This window comes from Protopterus annectens, chromosome 7.part0 (genome assembly GCF_019279795.1).
Source record: "Protopterus annectens isolate FY-2018-M chromosome 7.part0, PAN1.0, whole genome shotgun sequence".
NCBI classification, from domain to species: Eukaryota; Metazoa; Chordata; order Ceratodontiformes; family Protopteridae; genus Protopterus; species Protopterus annectens.
Genome location: NC_056739.1, coordinates 189,890,078 through 189,910,736, shown reverse-complemented (window position 1 = coordinate 189,910,736; position 20,659 = coordinate 189,890,078). Strand labels below are relative to the sequence as shown.

Below are 20,659 nucleotides of genomic sequence, written 5' to 3'. Positions count from 1 at the left end.
TGCTAATACTTCTATTATGCCAAAATAATTTTTTTGCCAATTTAGTAAATTGTAATTTTTTCACTCATTTTTATCTTGACATAATTTTCTTTGTATCCTTACTTGTTACAGATGTATTATTTTTATTTACAGTGTTAATCCCAATAGGCCAGTGACCCTTTTTCAGGAGAGACCAAGGTTGTGGTCTTCATTGATCACCGCTTGCAGTAACCTTGGCTATATTGGTTATATCCTACCAAGGATATAATAGCCGGCCAGCTTCCAAAGCTTCAGGGCACCTTTCATGTGCTGAAACTGTCAAGCAGCTTGATCTGACCTGACTGAAAGATAGGTTTGGGCGCAAAGCCCCTCAGAACTTTCCTGACACTAAAGAATATGCTCCTTTGAGGATTTTGAGGATCAATGGTAGATTCTTTTTCTATGCTGGGCATCCCCCCCTTTTATGTAATTTATTACTTTCCTTTTCAGGAGAGTTATTTTAAATTTACGAGTGTTGTGTTTAATGGATTGTCTCGAGACTGTAATGTACTTTTAGAGAGAGCACTTGTTTTTTCTCTGTTTAAAAGTAGTGTAAACTAACTGATACCATTTTTTTCCTGTGTAGAAGGTGTTTGTTTTTCCATTGTGAGGTTGCCGTAGTGTTTTAAAATGTTTTTTACTGTGTGTTTCTGTCAAAAAAGTAACTTTTATGAACTTGGGTAGCTTTACAGAAAAGAGGCACCGTGTTTGGCTTGACCACGGAACAGATTGTTGTTCCCATGGTTGGTTCTTCAACCACAAAAAGAAAAAAAATTATGCAGCAGCCTTTGTCATCACAGCAGGCTAGCGGTTTTCCTTAGTTGAAGGTGGGTGACTCTGCTATGGCCATTTGTTGAACCCCAAAGCACTCATCTTTATCCCCATATCCCTCTAGTGTAGCACCTACAGCCCACTGTGGACCAGAGTGTAGCCACATCCTGTGTGGTTGTTGGGAGTTCCCCCTCAGTGGTCAAAGGAGAGCCACTCTCGTCAGTCCTGGGAGAGGGAGCATGGAAGGTTTCCCTGTTGTATCAGAATGCTGTGCCCATCCTTGGGAAAGCAGTGGCTGCCATTATTACAGTGTTGACCACATTTTTGCTGTCAAAAAGAAATGGAAAACATTGTGTATCTACTTCTCAAATCCCTCTGGAAAGGAGTACTTTACTGGGGCTGGCTTAGGGATTAACTCGGGCTATGGCTCCTTCTATGGTAGTTTCTGGTAAAAGAAAGAGAGATTCTTTTTTTTTCCTGAAGAGATTCAAGCTTCTGAATCTTTATAGGAAGATGCACGGATGAGTTCAGAGTTTTGTCCTCAAATTCCTTATTCAGACTCAAGGGGAGAGCTCAATGTCTTATTCTCCGTGTGTGTGTGTGTGTGTGTGTGTGTGTGTGTGTGTGGTCTCTTTCTGTGAGACTTTTGGTAGAATGTGCCGGTGTTTTCAGTGGAAGAGCATTGAGGTTTCTTTGCCCTTCAGAAAATACTTTCAATTGTTACAGGGATTTTCTAGAACCTAAACCAAGTCTTCCTGTCCCTGTGTACTATAGAGGATATGTGCCTTGCATGCAATTTTCCTGATAGTTAGCCAGCTTTTCCCTAAAAGGCAGATAGAATGTTTAAAGTTCCTCAAGTCTTAAATTTTTATACACTTTTCCCAAGTCTGACCCAGCAGTTGTAGCCTTCATTCATTGCACTGCTGCTAAGCACTTAATTCCAATCTTTCTCTTTTTAATAAGAATGGAGAAATTATTGGTATGTATAGGGAGAAAGTGTTTTTCTACAACTTTAATTTTCAGAATTTTAAATTGTAAGTCTCTTTTATGTTAAAGATTGTTCTGATATATTGTGAAGGTATGAGGGATGTTTTATCTGAGGTTTCTTCTTGGGAAGAAAAAGTTGTTTTAAATAACTATGTATGTCCTCCTATTCCAGTGTTGCAGTATTCTACATGTGGGTTTACCTTTCTTCCTTTCACGTAAGTCCGGCCAGTATCCCAAAGTTTTTCAGTCCCTCAGGGTGCGTCGGGTGTCTGATGATGGCTGCAGGAACGTGGGGCCATAAAAGTGACGTCTGCACACACCAGCTCTCAGACTTCTTCAGCAGCCAGTCGTACGCCAGGTGTTCCTGCTACTCGCTGATGTCTGATTAGAAAAAAAATCAGATAAGTACCCCGTTGAGGAACCTTTCAGTCCTTCTCTTTATATATGTCTGTTCATGTCATCTGGAAGGGGCAAGTGTAAGTGTGGCCGGCAGATCCCCCACAAAGACACCCACGATCAGTGCCCTTTTTGTTTGGGTAAGGAACACGACCACGAGAACTGCCCTGTTTTTCAGGCATTTGTCCCTAAAACCCTGCGTTTTATACCTTTATTTAGAAAACTAGTGGTTAAAGCAACTTGCGTTGGGGATGGAAGGCGTGTACGACTCCCCATCAGAACTGCTAAAGAAGAGGGCAAAAGGTATGCGGCCTAGCTCTTCTGCTACATCTCTACCGCCTGTACCTCAGCCTGTGGCCGACATTGGCCTGGCAGAGGAATCTGCTTCCGCCAGTCAGGATAAAGCTGGTGCCTATGAGGAAGCCGCACAATCCTGAGTGGACGGCACGTCCATAGAGGCTTTACCAGCATTTGCCTCAGATGCCAGGGGGGAATCGGTGCTCTCTGTGGGCCCATTGGATTCCGCCGTTCCCATCCCTTCGTCTAACTCGAGGTCTTTTCCTAGCCGGACACCAGCAAGGCCTCTCAAGAAAAAACAAAAGACAAAGCATCTATCTTCATCGCCAGAAAGCATGCTCGATTGGCAAGCTTTTGGCCAAAGCTTATTCAATGCCTTCATGGCCCTACGTCCTACTATGACCGAAAGTCCTAGCATTGTCCCTCCTCTCAAGTCCTAGGCCCCAAACCACTGAATACAGTAAGGCGGGATGAAGAAGAGGAAGAACTTTCAGACTCCTCAGAGGACTCCCTCTCTTGTTCCTCTCAGATTTCCTCTCCCCTGGGAAATGATCACCAGAGGAAGAGTCCATTGAGCCTGACTCCCCAGTACAGGACTTAACCTTTGGGGAAACTATTTGTAAAATGAAAGATCACTTCAAGTGGGTTTCCACTGGCATGACTGAGGTCCAAAAGCGGTTCTTTGACCTCATATAGATGGACTCTCCCAGTCTTTCTGCTATTCTTCCTATTCTGCTGGCCTTTCTTGGTGCCTTTTCCTCAGCATCCCTCAACTCTGACTCCCAACCTCCAGCCCCTCACAGGGCTGACAGGTTGTACAAGGTCCCAGAATCAGAATAATTTCTGCTAGTGTCCCCAGCTGACCCAGCCACTATCTCCATTTCCACCGATAGGGCTTCCAAGCTGTTTCCCACTACAACCATTCTTCCAACTGACAAGAACAGCAAGACAATAGAACGCCTTGGGAAGCAAGTCCACACATAAGCTATCCTGTCATTCAGGGCTACAAATTACCAGACTCACATGGCTAAGTACTCCTTAGCCCTGCTGGATAATACCACTAAGGAATTAGCTGACATACGAAACTGTGCAGCCAAAGCATTCCTGTCCTCCCTGCTAGCTCTCCCCTCCCAGGTGAAACTGGCTGGGCCTGCAGCCCTTCCCTGACGACTTCAGAGCTAAACTGATTGATGCCCCTCCGGATCATTCAGCCTTGTTTGGCACCAAAGTAGCTGACCTTTTCAAGTCTCTACAAAAAAAGGCAAAGAAATGTAGGACCTAAAACACCTGCTAGTTTCACCCATTCCTAAGTTCCATAGGAACTACCCTGCCAAAGCGGAATTCATTAGAAAACCTTCTCACCCTCTGGCTCTCTCCAGGTCCAGGAGACCTCCTAGAACACAGACCCCTCCGGCTAAAACTTCTCCAGCCACCAGCCAGAGACCTTCCTTTCAAGACAGGGCAGGGAGTGTCTATCTGCCAACCTCATTACTTACCCCTCCTAAACCCCTACCCCTGTCTTGCCCATCTCTCTCACTGTCTCCCTGTATGGTCCCACATTACCTTTAGACAAATGGGTTCTTTCCATCATCCAGAACGGTTACTTCATGACCTGGATCACCCCGCCTCCCCAAGTAAAACTTGGCACTCCACAGCCACCCACCAGTCAGTTGCTACTCCTGCAGACGGGTACTGCAAGTTCTGCTGACTCAAGGCACCATAGAACCAGTTCCTTTGGAAACAAAAGGAAGAGGTTTTTACTCAAGAATTTTTCTAGTTCCCAGAAAGGATGTACCATGGAGACCTATACTAGATCCTCAGTCTCATCCCCTTCCTAAAGGTGCCTACCTCAGTATGCTCACCCTCCCCACCCTCTTCCCTCTGCTCTTGCCTCAAGGGTTCATGGCAACCTTGGATATAAAGGATGCTTACCTGCACATCCTGATAAAGCCCACTTTCAGGAAGTACCTTAGGTTTAGGGCAGGCTCATCCCATTTTCAGTTCTGTGCCTTGCCCTTTGGGCTTTCCACTGCACCCAGGGTTTTCACAAAATGTCTGGCTCCAGTCATCGCCTATTGCAGGACAAAGGGTATCCAAATATTCCCTTACCTAGAAGACCTGCTAATCCAGGCAAGCAATCAGGTGACCCTCATTCTTCACACTCAGGTTCTTCTGTCCCTCCTTCAGTCTCTAGGATTTCAAATAAATTTTCCAAAATCCCATCTGGACCCCGCTCAGGACATTGTTTTCCTGGATGCAGGATTCGCACAGACCTCATGAAGGCCTTCCTGCCACCAGACAAGGAAGTGTTCTTGACAGAACACTTGCTCGGCATCCCCCAAGCATCAGAACTGACAGCAAGACAGAGACCTCTGGGTTACATGGCAGCCACTATACCCATGCTCCCCTTAGCAAGAGACTACACATGAGGAAATACTTCAGTCAGTCTGGACACAGCATTCCCATCCCATGGAATTCAGGGTACCACTTCTTCCCTGCCTGAAACAGGAAATTCAGTGGTGGCTGGAACCGCTCTCACCCACTCAGATCATGCATACAGACGCTTCAGATCTGGGCTAGGGAGCAACTGTAGGCCCAAGATGGGTGCAGGGTTTGTGGCCGAACACACACAAACTACAACACATCAATGTCAGAGAGATTAGGGCAATCCTCCTGGCTCTACAAGCCTTCCCTACCCTACCTCCAGCAAGAACCTCTCAACAAACAGGGAGGGACCAAATCCTACCTCCTTTGCAGACTAACTCTGCTGGTGTGGGAATTGGCCACCTCGCAAGGGATTACCCTTCAGGCAGATTACATCCCCTCCCTTCACAACTCCCAGGCAGATTATCTCAGCAGGACCATCTCAAACAACCATGAATGGATGCTTCACAGCGATGTCTTCCTGGGTTTGGTCCAGCGGTGGGGTATACCTCAAATAGACCTGTTTGCCTCCTCCATCAACAGGCAACTTCCTGGCCTTTGCACCAGGACACCAGATCCCAAGACACTAGCAACAGATGCCATCTCATTTTCTTGGAAGGGGAAATTTCTGTATCCCCCCACTGATTTAGAAGATGCTGCTGAAAATTCAGGACCACCCACCAAAAATCTTGCTGGTGACTCTCTACTGGTCAAGACAGCACTGATTCCTCCTTCACTTGTCCAAGAGCAATCACCACAGGTTAACCCCCCCCCCCTTAGTGAACCTCATCACAGAACAAAGGAACACAGATACACCCACAGTGTGAGAGTCTCTGCACCTCACCCTGTGGTTGATAGGATTCTGATACCCTTTAGACATTTGTACAACAAGGACATGCTCAATGCCCTGCAGGAGGCCAAGAAACCTAATACAAGAAAATCTTATCTCTCAAAGTGGAAAACGTTTTCCATATGGTGTCACAAAAGACAGTTTGAGCCACTGGCAAGTGATATCCCTCTGGTCCTGTCTTACCTGTGTGAACTATTGCAGACAGGACTGTCTTACTCTTCTTTGAAAGTACACTTGTCTGCAATCTCTGGATGTCTCCCTCTGGATCCACCCCTAGCATGCAGACTTCCTGCCAAAGTCTTCCTCAGAGGGGTTCTTCACCTGAGACCTCCCAGGAAACCATCCCCTCCTCCTTGGGACCTTAACCGTGTCGTCGAAAAACTCACCCTGGCACCTTTTTTGCCAGCAGACAAAGCCTCCCTAAAATTTTGCACATGGAAAACTGTTTTATTGGTGGTTCTGACTTCAGCCAGGAGGGTCTCGGAGCTACAAGCTCTGATGGCTACACCACCTTTTCTAGTCTTCCACCTTGATAGGGTTACTCTCAGGACTTAACCCGTCCTCCTCGCCCAAGGAGTGAATTACCTATTTTTTAACTAGGACATACACCTGCCCACCTTTTTCCCCAGTCCGCAGGGGGATAGTGAGCGAGTACTTCATTCCCTAGATGTCCACAGACAGCTTAGGTTTTATCTACATAAAACCAAGTCCATTAGGAAATTTGACCAACTGTTTGTCTTATTTCATCCCAGAGCCCCGGGGAAAGCATTGAACAAACAGACAATTTTGGCCTGGATCTCAAGAGCCATTTCCTTCTGTTATTTGTACATGGGAAAACCTTGCAGGGCAATGTTAAACCCCACTCCACCAGAGCAATGGCATCTTCTGGAGCCTTCTTTAAGGGCTAGACACCAACACAATCCTTGAAGCAGCTACTTGGTCCTCAGTGCACACTTTCAACAAGCATTATAGGTTCATAGGTTCATAGATTAGTACTAAGCTAACTGCCCTTGCGAGCCATATTAAGCTTAGCCAATTATCCCTTGTGAGACTCAAACCCTGCACCTTGTGTTTGTAAGGCAAACACCTTAACCATTAGGCCACCTCAGCTGGGCCATATCTCTAGGGCCAGGGCAGGGTTTGCCAGGGCTATCCTTCATAGATTTGTGGAAACTTCTTCCAGACCACCACCCAATTCACAGTGAGCTTTGGCACTCACCCTCATGTAGAATACTGCAACACTGGAATAGAAGGATATAGGAAAGTTGTGTAAAATCTTAACCATAACCATAGATGTCCTTCTCTTTCATGTTGTAGTATTCCTTCCCTCCCACTTTCCCCTCTTGTCAGGTTGCACTTGCTCACCTGGGTGGCACTGGACAGGCTATGCCCGACTAGGACTGGCTCCGACTGGGGCTTTCTGTTCTTAGGGCTGGTGTGTGCGGACATCACTTTTATGGCCCACGTTTCTACAGCCACGTCAGATGCCCGACACACACTGAGGGACTGAAAAACTTTGGAATACTGGCCGGACATACACAGAAGGAAGAAGGGTAAACCCATATGTAGAATACTGCAACATTGGAAAGGACATTTATGGTTATGATAAGATTTTACACAACTTTCCTTTCTTCTATTGCATTGATCACTACTCATTGTTTGCAGTGTACATACAACTCTCTTCATTCTTCCAGGGCTGTGGCCACTGATACTGTTTTAAGGAGGTTTGTTGGGTTGCATTTTCAGAACTTCCCGTTTTAAAAAAATTAGATTTTAAATTCTCCTTTGGAATAGAGATTGTGTTTGGCCCTTCTGGTACAGAGCTGATCAAGTAATGTGATAAAAGGGGCAAGCTGATCCAGGGAATGTCTAAGATTTTTCAGCTGCTGTTTTCCAAATTGTCCAAGGGACCTTTTTTTCCTCGTCCATTTTTGGCCAAAAAAAAAAGGTCTGAACAGAATTCAGGTAAACGTTTAAAAAGTGGCAAGGAGGTTCCAAAAAAAGACGTCTCAAACCTCTCAGAACTAAGGACAGTTCAAGTCTTAAAGATTCAGAATTTCTTCCTTGAGGCTTTCAAACAATAAGATCTGATAGGCCAAACAGAAAAGGAGGCAATGTAGCACTAATTTTTTTCCCCAACTCCCTCAATGTAGTTCCGTATGCAAATTATGTTCCCCAATTTGCTACCACCGAGATGATTTCATTCCTAAAAATGAACAACTTCAAAAAAAAACTGTGCATCATAGTTCTCTACTTACCCCCTGGAAACAATATACCCTTATTAGAAATCCTTGCCTGAATTTCTACTAATATCAAAGATAAAACTGTTATCCTGAGTGATATAAACATAACTGGCTAAACATCAACTCCATTATTAATCTATTTAGCTTCACACAGCTCATCAATACCCCAACCAGACCTAATGAGGATAATACCACAGGATCCATCCTACATTAGATTCTCGTTTCCAACTCCAATAAAATACCTGAAACAGGTACTCTTCCAGATGCTCTGACCACCTCCCTACCTTTATCTCGCCACTCCTCCTCCTGCCACCAAAGTCAACACCATTATAAACAGATAAGGAACCCTAACTGCCTTCAACCCTCTTACCTTTGTCAAAACCCTGAATATTATCAACCAGCACAAGCTAAAAACTCTCCCACGTGACAACTCTGTTGACTATTTTAATATTACATTTCTCAACATATACTATATAACCTTGCACCCCTTTGCTTGAAAAGAATCCAAATAAACTGTGCCCCATGACTTACGAAGCCTACAAAAGATCTGATGTACTCTAGAGACAAAATATGGAGACTGTATCAAGCTAATAGAAACCAGCATGAACTGATGCATTTTAAACATCTTCATAATTGGGTAAAAAATTAGTTTTCAGAGATAAAGCATACTATTCAAAACTGCAGTCTAATCATAAACAAAAACCCCAAAAATTCTGGCGCTCCATCACTAGGCTCCTGAACCCTGGCACTAAAAACAACCCATGTCCACATCCTGGCAAACCTTCTCAAGAAGTAGCCACCATCTTAAACTCTTTCTTTATTAATTCTGTAGGTGGCATTACTAGCTTTCCCCAAGGCAGAGGCAGAAAGAATAGTGCTACTCCACCAAAAATCTCTGCTACCTTCCCTGTCTCTACTAGCACCCCATGCACCCAAGCACCCCTCCTACTCCCAGTTTCACTCTTAATCCCATTCCTGTCACAGCTATAAAGATTACTCCTGAAGATCAAACCCTGCTGTAACGCACCTGACAATATATCCCCCATATTTCTAAAGCTGGCTGCTGAAGCCATTGCATTTCCTGTAAGTATTCTTATTACTAGATCCATTCAAGAATCCTATGTTCCCAAGTTATGGAAGAAAGCTTTCATACTCCCACTTCATAAAGGTGGCAAAAGCATAGATATCTCCTACTTTAGTCCTATTGCCATTCTTTCTGCTATCTCCAAGATCTTGGAAAAGTGCATTCACATTCAGCTGATGTACAATTTGTTTAACCACCTCCTGTCTCCTACATAGCGTGGATTTAGACCTGGCCACAGCACTACAAGTGCCCTTGTTTCTTTCCTGGAAACTTGCAGCTTGTGATGCTGGGAAAATAGTATCCACACTCTTCTGGATCTGTCAAAGGCTTTTGATATGTTTTCCACCCTTTACTACTGTCTCAGCTTACTAACATTGGACTTTCCCCCACCACACTCAATTGATTCTCAAGCTATTTAAAAGACCAGCAATAGGCTGACAAATGGTGCAAAACTCTCTCTCCTTAGCTTAACCCTCAGGGGTCCATACTTGGTCCCCTCCTATTCGACATTTTCATTAATAATTTCCACTCAAGGACCCACAGATCTGTTGTTCAGTATGGAGACGACTCGACTATTGTCTGTTCAGCTGACTCTATTTCTGAACTCCAACTAAAAAAGTCTTCACCACCACTGAATGCTGGATGCGTAGTAACCACCTAGCCCTTAACTCAAATAAATCCAAGATCATGCTTTTCACCCATAAGAAATCAACCTTGTTAGATAAAACCATGTTCAATATCACTTCTCTAAGTAAGGCACAAATAGAAATTGTAAGCCACACACAACATCTAGGAGTCACCATTGATGAACACCTAAAATTTGGCATTTCTTTGCAACACAGCATCCAAAAACGCATCAGAAACTCTGAATCCTGGATGGGGATGTGGTTGCATAAGACAAGGATAGCAGCACTTCTTCACTGTTCTGCTACATGATACATTTCTGACAGGAACATTTTGTTTGAATAATCCTAAACAGTTCAAACTAGTGAATTTCGATAGCCCTTGGTGTTGCAAAGGATTATTTCAAGAAAAAAAAAATCTAAAATTTAATAGCTTTTCTGTCCAAAACTGTGTAAACGTAATTTCTTTCACTGTATCCGGCAGCAACATGAGCTACAGCACTTCAGGATTCATCTTGTACAAAAGAGCTTTAGTCACTTTTGTCTCGTATTCAAGAATTGTCATTAAAAATAGCTTGGACAATAAAATTGATAGTTTTTTAAGAAAGATTGTCTCAAACAAGTGGAACAAATTAATGAGGCTCTTCAGGTACAGAAAAATCCGCTCTCTGGTGTTGAATGCCTTAATATGGATGGAAGGCTACATCAAGGAGAAAACATTGGATTTTTATTGCAGCAAAATAAAATCTTGTTAGCTAAAGTAGATGACCTTGAAAATAGATCTCGAAGGAATAATATTCATATATTTGGACTTCCTGAAGTTACAATATTTATTTTTTTTTAACTCCCTGGCTTCATGAGACTTGAGATCTCCCTGAACTCTCTGTTTTGGGGTAGAGCACACTGGTCCCCAGGTAAACCTGCTGCAAAACGTGGTTCTTCTCAGAGATCTATAGTGGTGAAGTTTATTTCATCTTAAGACAAATAAATGGGACTCTTGCTCTGTCACACCAACCACCTGCATGTCCTCTCTCACCACATCCATAAACCTTATCTTAGGCCTTCCTCTTTTCCTGTTACCTGACAGCTTCATCCTTAGCATCTTTTTCAGAATATACTCTGCATCCCTCCTCAGCACATGTCCAAACCAATGTAATCTTGCCTCTCTGGCTTTGTCTCCAAACCTTCCAACCTGGGCTGACCCTCTAATATACTTATTCCTAATCCTGTCCATCCTCATCACACCCAGTGCAAATCTTAACATCTTCAACTCTGCCACGTCAAGCTCTGACTCCTGCCTTTTTGTCAATGCCACTGTCTCCAACCCATATAACATAGCTGGTCTCACTACCCTCTTGTAGACCTTCCCTTTCACTCTTACTGGTACTCGTCTGTCAAAAATCACTCCTGACACTCTTCTCTACCCACTCCATCCTGCCTGTACTCTCTTCTTCACCTCTCTTCCACACTCACCATTACTCTGAACTGTTGATCCCAAGTATTTGAACTCATCCACCTTCGCCACCTCTACTCCCTGCATCTTCACCATTCTTCTATCCTCCCTCTCATTCACACACACATATTCTGTCTTAGTCCTGCTGACCTTCATTCCTCTTCTCTCTAGAGCATATCTCCACCTCTCCAGCGTCTCCTCCACCTGTTCCCTACTCTCACTACAGATCACAATGTCAAGGGGTTGGGGGGTGGCCTAATGGTTAAGGTGTTTGCCTTACAAACACAAGGTACAGGGTTTGAATCTCAAAGGGGATAATTGGCTAGGCTTAAAAAATGGCTCAAAAGGGCAGTTAATTGCACAAACTCCACTCCACACACCTTCAGATAGAAACAACTCTGATCCAAAACAATACCAAAACAGCAAAATCTTCAGAAGTCAGGAATCGAAAAACAGGAACCAAAGTCAAATCCAAAAGCAAATTCTTTATTCTCCAGCGCCTCGGTGTAACCATCTTTCAAGAGTATACATTCTCACTGAAAGAATGGATATATATATACTCATAGCAATTAATTAAACAATTAATTAAGCAATTATGTTCAAAAAAGTTTTAAAGCAGACACCTCCAGTTTTTCATTATTCAGTCCACAAGGTGTCATTGTATTGTATTTCAAAATGAAAATACTTTCCTTATATTGTAAGTTATATTTCAAAGCATTTTCATCATTACAGACATTTCACACTTTCTAAAACTGTTCCTGTTAAAAATGAAGCACCACTATTATGATAAACACTAAAATGTGTGGCAATAACTTTATTTTCCCTTTTATGTCTTATGTCTCTAATGTGCTCACCTAACCTAATACGAAACTCTCTTTTAGTTTCACCTATATAATATAATCCACAGGGACAGTGTAAAGCATACACAACTCCCTTGCTTCTACAGGTAAAACTATCTCTTACTGTGAACCTAATGTTGTTAATATAATCAAATGTTCTAACTATATTCCTACAAACACTGCATCTACTGCAACATCTTGTACCAAATTCACTTAGTGGTCTTGGTAAAAAAAATTTTGGCATTACAAATTTACCATGTACCACCATATCTTTCAAATTTCTTCCCCTTTTATAGGAGAATAAAGGTTTTTGTGGCAAAATGTGCATCAACACCTTGTCTTTCACTAAAAATTTCCAAAAATGTTCCACTACATCCTTTGTCTCCACTTTTTACATTATATGTAGAGACAAAATAAATATCCTTACAAGTTTTATCACTGGTTGCCAGATGATATTTCTTATAATGGTGATGTTCACCCTTATTACATTTATTCCTTACCATATTATTCTCCTTTTTTACCTTCATAAGGGCATTTTCTAAAATATTCACACTGTACCCTCTTTTCAAAAACATATTATATGTGATATCCCATTCCTTTGTAAATTTTCTTGTGTGTTACATAATCTAGATACCCTTGCCAATTCCCCATAAGGGAGAGCTTCCAAAGTATGTACAGGATGGCAACTAGATGTATGAAGGTATTGATTACCATCTATAAACTTCCTATGTATATTTGATATAATTTTACCATGTTCTGTACCCTCCAAAACAAGATCCAAGAATATTACTTTGTTCCCCTTCTGTATTCCATCAAATTCTAACCCAAATGGGTTACCATGTAAGTCTGTCAAAAATTCATTAACTGAATCAAAACCACCATCACAAATAAAAATCAAGTCATCTATGTAACGAAAATAAAATAACACATTACATTTCATAAAATTTAACTCAAATAGAAATTTCCTTTCAAAAAAATTCATAAACAAATTGGCATACATGGGGGCAAAAGCTGCCCTCATTGCTGTACCTTGTTTCTGCCGATACAAAACATCATTAAAAATAAAATAATTATTCTTTAAACAGAAATCCAACAAATCTACTATGAAATCAACAGAAGGGTTGTCAAAGAAAATCTCACTGCATTGAGGCCATCATCATGTCTAATAGAGGTATATAGACTTTAACATCCATAACCAACCAATACATTTTGTTGTTCCAAGAGATAGAGGATATTTTGTTTAAAAATTCCATACTATCTTTGATGTAAACTGGAGATTTAACTACATATGGTAAAAATATTCTATGTAAAATCAAACCAGTGTTATGTAGGAAATAGTTGCAGGCTGAAATAATGGGTCGACCTGGGGGTTATGTAAGTTCTTATGTATTTTTGGTAAACAAAAGAATACAGCTAGGTCCTTTCTATCATTATCTAACCTATTCCTCACATCCTTCTCTGTAAAAAAAACCCCAGCCTGACTCCCCTGTCCAACATGTGTTTAAATTTTGTAACAGCCTTTTGATAATGAATCATATTGCTTCTTTCATATGTTGTTTCATCCTGCAAATGATTCATACACATCTCAAAATATTGCACAACACTCATAACAATTTTGTTTCCCTTATCGGAAGGTTTAATAATAATATCCTTCCTGTCGCATAATTCTTTTAAAGCACTCCATTCTTTATAAGTTAAGTTATATAAACTATTACATCTATTCAATTTCATATTTCTACATATATTCTCACATTCACATTTAATCATGGAGCCATAATGAATAGCTCTCTGGTTAATAAAAGGCGGAATAAATTTGTTAGAAGAAGCTACATAAGACATATCTATTGCATTGCCAACAATAGGAAATTGCACATCATCATTACTTATACATTCATCACATGAATAAAAACTATCCTCAGATTCACACGAAGAAAAGCCTCCATGTGCAGAATTAAAACATCCTTGGTCCCTGCTAAAATGAACTTTCAAATGTATCTTCCTAAGAAATTTAAAAATATCTTGCTGTATCAAATATTCTTTAGGAAAAACAGTAGGTATAAACTTTAAACCTAAACATAACACAGCAAACTGTTCATCAGACAAATCACAACCAGATAAATTTAGAACAATACTTTTATCATTAAAGTCATTACTGTTTAAATTTCTTGTTGTTATATTGTTGTCCATACCTCCGATTCTGACGAAAATTGTCAGGTTGATTGAATTTCTGAACAGAGACATCTTCTTGCTCATAACTTCTCAGGCGTTTCTGTCCCTGTTGAAATGTTCGTTCCTGATGCTGCAAGCCTCCATTGTTAAACTCCTGTTGCATCCTACGTGGTTGTGCTGGTCTAGGTAATTCCGGAAATTCCATACTGGTGTCCGACCTAAACTCTTCCCCTGAAGAAGCAAAAGAAGACAACGGTGCATCAGTGAATCTTACCCTCCTACGTTGTTTCCGCTTATGTTCTGTCCAATTAGGAGGGTAAGAAAATGCAGTCCCTGCTTCATATTCATTGATATCGCGTATTAATTTTGTTTTCTTTTGTTTTATAAGTTCATTCTCTAGATTATTCAGTCTCTCATTAGTCTTCTCCATGAAAGACTTCATATTTTCTAGACTCACAGATGAACTAATACTATGTGAAAGGGAAACCAGCTCCTGTTTAAGAGACTGATGTTTGAGCTGGTCCCTTTCCAACAGAATGTGAAGCCACTCTATTACACACTTGTGTGCTGCTATGAACCAACGTTCCTTAAATTTCTTATCAGCAGCACAATTCAAGTCAAATGGTGTACTAGGATTCTTTGCGAATCTAAGACCTCTAGGTGTAATATTCAAGCTAATATATTTTTGCAAACCTAAAATGTTAAAGTGCACCCTTGTCTCTTTCTCAATCAACCTGTCATATTTTTGATACAGTTCTCTGATTTCTGGAGACACACTTTGAAATTTATGTCCCACAGAAACAAAAGGGTCAAGCACTCTTTTATTTCCTTCTTGCAAAAATTGATCAAAAAATTGACAGTCTCTCACTTCAGGTTGACGTGCATCCACAGGAACATGTGCAGAAACATTTACAGCAGGTCAAGAACCTGAAAAAAACTGCTCAATAGTTCTCTGTTGAGCAGAATAAATCATAGAGCTTTCAGCCCCTACAGTACCTTGTTGCAAAGCTGTGTTCTCCCGAAAAACCCTGGGAATATCCAAATTAGGATCAGTCGACATCCCTGGATAATTGCACAAACTCCACTCCACACACCTTCAGATAGAAACAACTCTGATCCAAAACAATACCAAAACAGCAAAATCTTCAGAAGTCAGGAATCGAAAAACAGGAACCAAAGTCAAATCCAAAAGCAAATTCTTTATTCTCCAGCGCCTTGGTGTAACCACCTTTCAAGAGTATACATTCTCACTGAAAGAATGGATATATATATACTCATAGCAATTAATTAAACAATTAATTAAACAATTATGTTCAAAAAAGTTTTAAAGCAGACACCTCCAGTTTATTTCATTATTCAGTCCACAAGGTGTCATTGTATTGATTTTCAAAATGAAAATACTTTCCTTATATTGCAAGTTATATTTCAAAGCATTTTCATCATTACAAAGACATTTCACACTTTCTAAAACTGTTCCTGTTAAAAATGAAGCATCACTATTATGATGAACACTAAAATGTGTGGCAATAACTTTATTTTCCCTTTTATGTCTTATGTCTCTAATGTGCTCACCTAACCTAATACGAAACTCTCTTTTAGTTTCACCTATATAATATAATCCACAGGGACAGTGTAAAGCATTTTTCGATTCCTGACTTCTGAAGATTTTGCTGTTTTGGAATTGTTTTGGATCAGAGTTGTTTCTATCAAAAGGGCAGTTAGCCTAGTACTAATCTATGAATCTATGAAACTGCCAACTTCATAGTCCACGGGGACTCCTGTCTGATCTCGTCTGTCAACCTGTCCATCACCATTGCAAATAAGAAAGGGCTCAGAGCTGATCCTTGATGTAATCCCACCTCCACCTTAAACGCATCTGTCACTCCCACTGCAGACCTCACCACTGTCAAACTACCCTCGTACATATCCTGTACCACTCTTACATACTTCTCTGACACTCCCGACTTCCTCATACAATACCACAACTCCTCTCTAGTTCTACATATTCATATTAGTAAAGATTTGTAGGATACTACCATATTTTAGCTGTTTGTTATTAGAGTTATATATATTTGTGGTAGAGTGGTTTGGGGGGTGGGGGTATCTTTCTTCTCACTCTTTCAGGATATTGGATGAGTTGGTTTGCTTGGATGGTTAGACTATTCAAGCATGGAGTGTTAGACTCCATGAGGGGTAGGAGGGGCTTTAGAAATAATTGTTTTATGATGGTCTTACTTATTGCCTTTTTACGAGTGTCCACAAATTAATGATTTGATTCCTAGATATACACTCAGAATTTACTATTTGAGCATTAATAAGCAGTTCTTTATAGAACGTCATTATCTATGAAAAATAAGTATATGTTTCTGATCACTAGGACAAATGACATTAACTCTATTTCTGTAAATGTTAAAGGATTAAACAATGGGAGCAAAAGAGAGGTAACTTAAGTAGATACCCGAAGCTGTTTCATTCTCAGGTTATCTTTCTACAGGAAGCACACTTGCTAGCAGAAGATGTAAACAGGCTTAATACTAAGAGTCAAATTAACTATCTAGTTCACAACATAATCAGAAAAAAGGGGAATAGCTGTTTTATGGAAGAATTCTTTACCTATGCCTGAAGTTATGAGAACATATCAAGATGATAAAGGTGTGTTTTGTACTGCTACTGTAAAATGCAATAAGATATTAACTCTTTAGTGTGTACTGGATTCCAGGAGTAGGAGTCAAGACAGTTGATCAACATTTAGAGCAAGTAATTCAATATGCAAAAGGCAGTGTCCTTTAGAAATAAGAGGTCCTTAACAAGGCAACTATGTTATAAATCCAGAAACAATGAAAGAATTATCCTATCTGATAGGCAGGGGACTTTTCCTTGCAGAAATTGTACAGCATGTGACTATTTATATAATAAATCTACATATAAACATCCTACACTAGGATTTATAATTGATATAGATTTTTATGCTGACTGCAGAACACAAAATTTGGTTTATTTCAGCTTCTGCACTGTCTGTCATGCCTTTTATATAGGCAAAACCAATAGGTGTCTAAAGGAACGTATCCTTGAACACCTTAGAGATAGAAGAAATAAAAAAGACACCAAGTGCTTTAGCAAAACATGTGGAAGAAGAAGATAGGAAACATATTTTTAACTTCATGGTTTTAGAAATAATAAATAAAAGTAAGAGGGGAGGTGATATAAGGAATAAGGTAGAGGAAGCCGAACAAAGATGGATTTTACTACTTCAGGCAGATAGGTCTCCTGGATTGAACAATGCTGTTTCCTTGAAACCTTTTTTAAAATCCAGACCACTAAAACATTAAGTAATATGGATTATTACATAAAATGTGTCTGTTGTATGTATATTTTATTTCATCTTATGCAGAATACAAGGCAAATTAATGTACTGATGTATGCAATTTTAATTAGTCTATGTCATAGTTCTATGTGTTTTTATTGGTTGAACCATATTTTAAATACCAATGTTTTAACTGTTTTTATGAGTCTGAAGAAGCGATCAGCTGACTTAGATCGCAAAAGCGCTTACTCTTGTTTAATAAAGTGGTGTGAAACTGCAAATGAACCGTTTCCTACCTTGACTACTACATCTCAGTTACAACTTTTGGTTTTATAAAGGGCACTACTGTGAAGCTGCAAGTGATTTATTTCCTGACGTGGATTATTCCATTTTTATCTTCAGCTGTGGTCTAATCATTGGTCTTTTCATTTTTTTTCGCTTGAGGTGTATACCAGGCGTTTATCCAACTTTTGTTTTCTTTCAAGTGTTTTTAAGCGTACATTGTCAGCTAGTGATACTAATATCAAATAGTAAATAGAAAATTCACCCATCTGCAAAAAAGTTAATGAAATTTACTGAATTATTTCATCTTAGAGATATAAAAATTTTCAGAGCCAAATTCATTCATCTTTATGCATTATTCTCATAGTCATGAAACACAGTCCAGAATAGACAGTTTATAACTATAATGAACTAGTAGACAAGTTGGGTAAAGTTAAGACTGTAACTTGCCCATTTTCAGATCATAATGCAATCACTTTTGAGTTGTCTTTGAACTCTAATAATGTTTAAATAAGAATGCCAGCATATACAGCAGGCTTACAAGAATTTAAAGACTATATTCATAAAGACCTTTTCTCATTTATAGAAATTAACAATACAGTGGATACTTCAGAAATATGTATACGGGATGCTCTAAAAGCATCTCTGGTAGAATCACTAATTGACCATCAGATAAAAAAACAAAAAACAAAAACAGTTGGACAAAGAATTGCATGAAATACAGGGAAAACTTGATAAGTTGAAGTTAGAGAACCAGAAGAATAAAAGTAACATAGAAGAGATCAATAAGCTAAATGACAAATACTTGGAAATTTTAAATTGTAAAACCAAAGTCACTCTTGAGAAGTTTTAAGATAATTAACTTTTCTGTCAGCCCAAAGTCTATGCGCAGTCTAGCCACAAAAACAAAATTGCTCAGTTAATCCAGTCACATAAAAGAAATCTATTCACATAGAAAAGTAACAAGAATAAAAAACATTCTAAAAGAGTTCAGAGATTATTATAATGAAATTAATTAAAATAACACACTAATAGATCCAGAGGCAACAAGGAAAACATTTATTAGAAACAATATAAAACCTAGACTATCAAATGACCAAATTAAATTAATTGACAAACCAGTTCCAATGCCTGAACTTCAAACCCAGATTTCTAAACTGAAGTCTAATAAAGCACCAGGGTAATGATGGAATTGTATCTGAACTTTAATGCTCTTATCTAAAGAATCCCTACACATATTACATAAGTTTTTTTTTTTAGTTAAGGCCTTAACACCCTTTGCATTCCCCTTCCCTCCTCACTCAATCTCTCAGACCTGTTATAACATGCTTAACTACCTCACTTCATCTCAACTCCAGTTACATAGCCAACTGACTTGCACCTAGCTTCCTCTCACTACCGCCTGTACTACTCAGTGTCCTCTCTTACTCCTCTATCATCCCCTTCCATCCCATTAGCCCTTCTAGCTTGTTCTACATTCATGTGGAGCTTCTGCTTTATAAGTAAAAAAAATACTGCACTAAGCCTGCAGTTTAGAAACGTACTGTGGAATTGTTTATTCAATAAAACAACAAAGATGCAAAGTAAGTGTTTTCACGACATCCAGTCACTTCATCAGACAACATTCAAAGACAGGGCTCATCCTAAATCCTCTACAAAGTCAGCTGACTTAATTAATCACATCAATTAAAGTGAACAAAGTATTTAAAAATGTGCGCATATATAGTACATAACATATGATGTAAAACACATACTCAAAAGCATTTGCATACATTTTAAAAACATTTAAGAACTGTGTAAAAACTATGTAAAAATCCTTCTTTATAAAAACAGCATTCGTTATTTATGCCTAAGAGGGTGTGTCTTCAGAAAAGGTTTTAATGAAGCACTGTTAAAACCTGGAGATCTTTCAGCATTTAGCAGAAGAATCCATTTCTGTTCTGCTGCTTCTGTACGATTCTCCAGGTCCCCCCTCTAATATCTACATCTAATACTTGTAAAACAAAAAATCTAAAACTATGTGTAGGATCATTTTGTAGTACATGATGTACTGCTAATGCATTATTTTCTTTCTTGTTCTTCACATCCCTGATGTGCTCAAGCACTCTGTCTTTAAGTTGTCTATTTGTTTTACCTACATAGTAGGCATGACATTTCTCACAGAAAAATAAACCAAATTTACTATTTTACAGTCTGCATAGTACTGCATTCTCAGTGTGAATCTCAAAGTGGGATGTTGGTAAAAGGAACTCTTATATAAATATTTGCATGCTGTACAATTTCTACATGGAAATGTTCCTATCCTTGTAGATTTCATACAGGTTTTTGTTTACACTCTTATGGCACAAGTGTTTTATGGATTTCTTATTTCTAAAAGAGAAGGATGGTGTACCAACTATACTAATTAATTCTGGTGTATCTTGTAGAAGCCTCCAGTTATTCTTTATAATGTCACAAAATTCATTGATATCACTGGAATATTGAAAAGTAACTCTAAAATGGTCATTTGTAACCATTCTATCTTGGCTAGTGTTTTGATTCTTCAGCTGTATAGTCAAAGTATGGTTTACACCTATCAGCCCTATGTAACCAAGCTTCTTCTATAACTTTTACTATTTCGTTTTCTGAGTAACCTCTCTCTAAAAAAATCTAATTTTAATTGTGATAGGGCTGTATGTGCATCTCTGTCATTACTATGTAGTCTTAACGTTCTGTATATCTGCCCTTTAAGTACATTGCGTGGAATATGTTGCGGGTGCATACCTTTATGCAAAAGGGCATTCCTCTTGGTAGGTTTTACATAAATGCTACTAGATATTTGCACAAGTTCAGATTTCTTTAGTGTAACGTTTAAAAACTCTTATTTCATGTTTAGAATAAGGATAGGTAAATTTTAAGAATTTAGTTGTGTAAATATCT

General features: G+C 39.4%; 1 protein-coding gene across 1 annotated transcript in view; it reads left to right on the top strand.

The window, feature by feature from the left end:
- Window positions 1–20,659, top strand: part of KDM5B (lysine demethylase 5B) — a 2,307,736-nt gene that overhangs the window by 999,271 nt on the left and 1,287,806 nt on the right. The window lies entirely within an intron of this gene.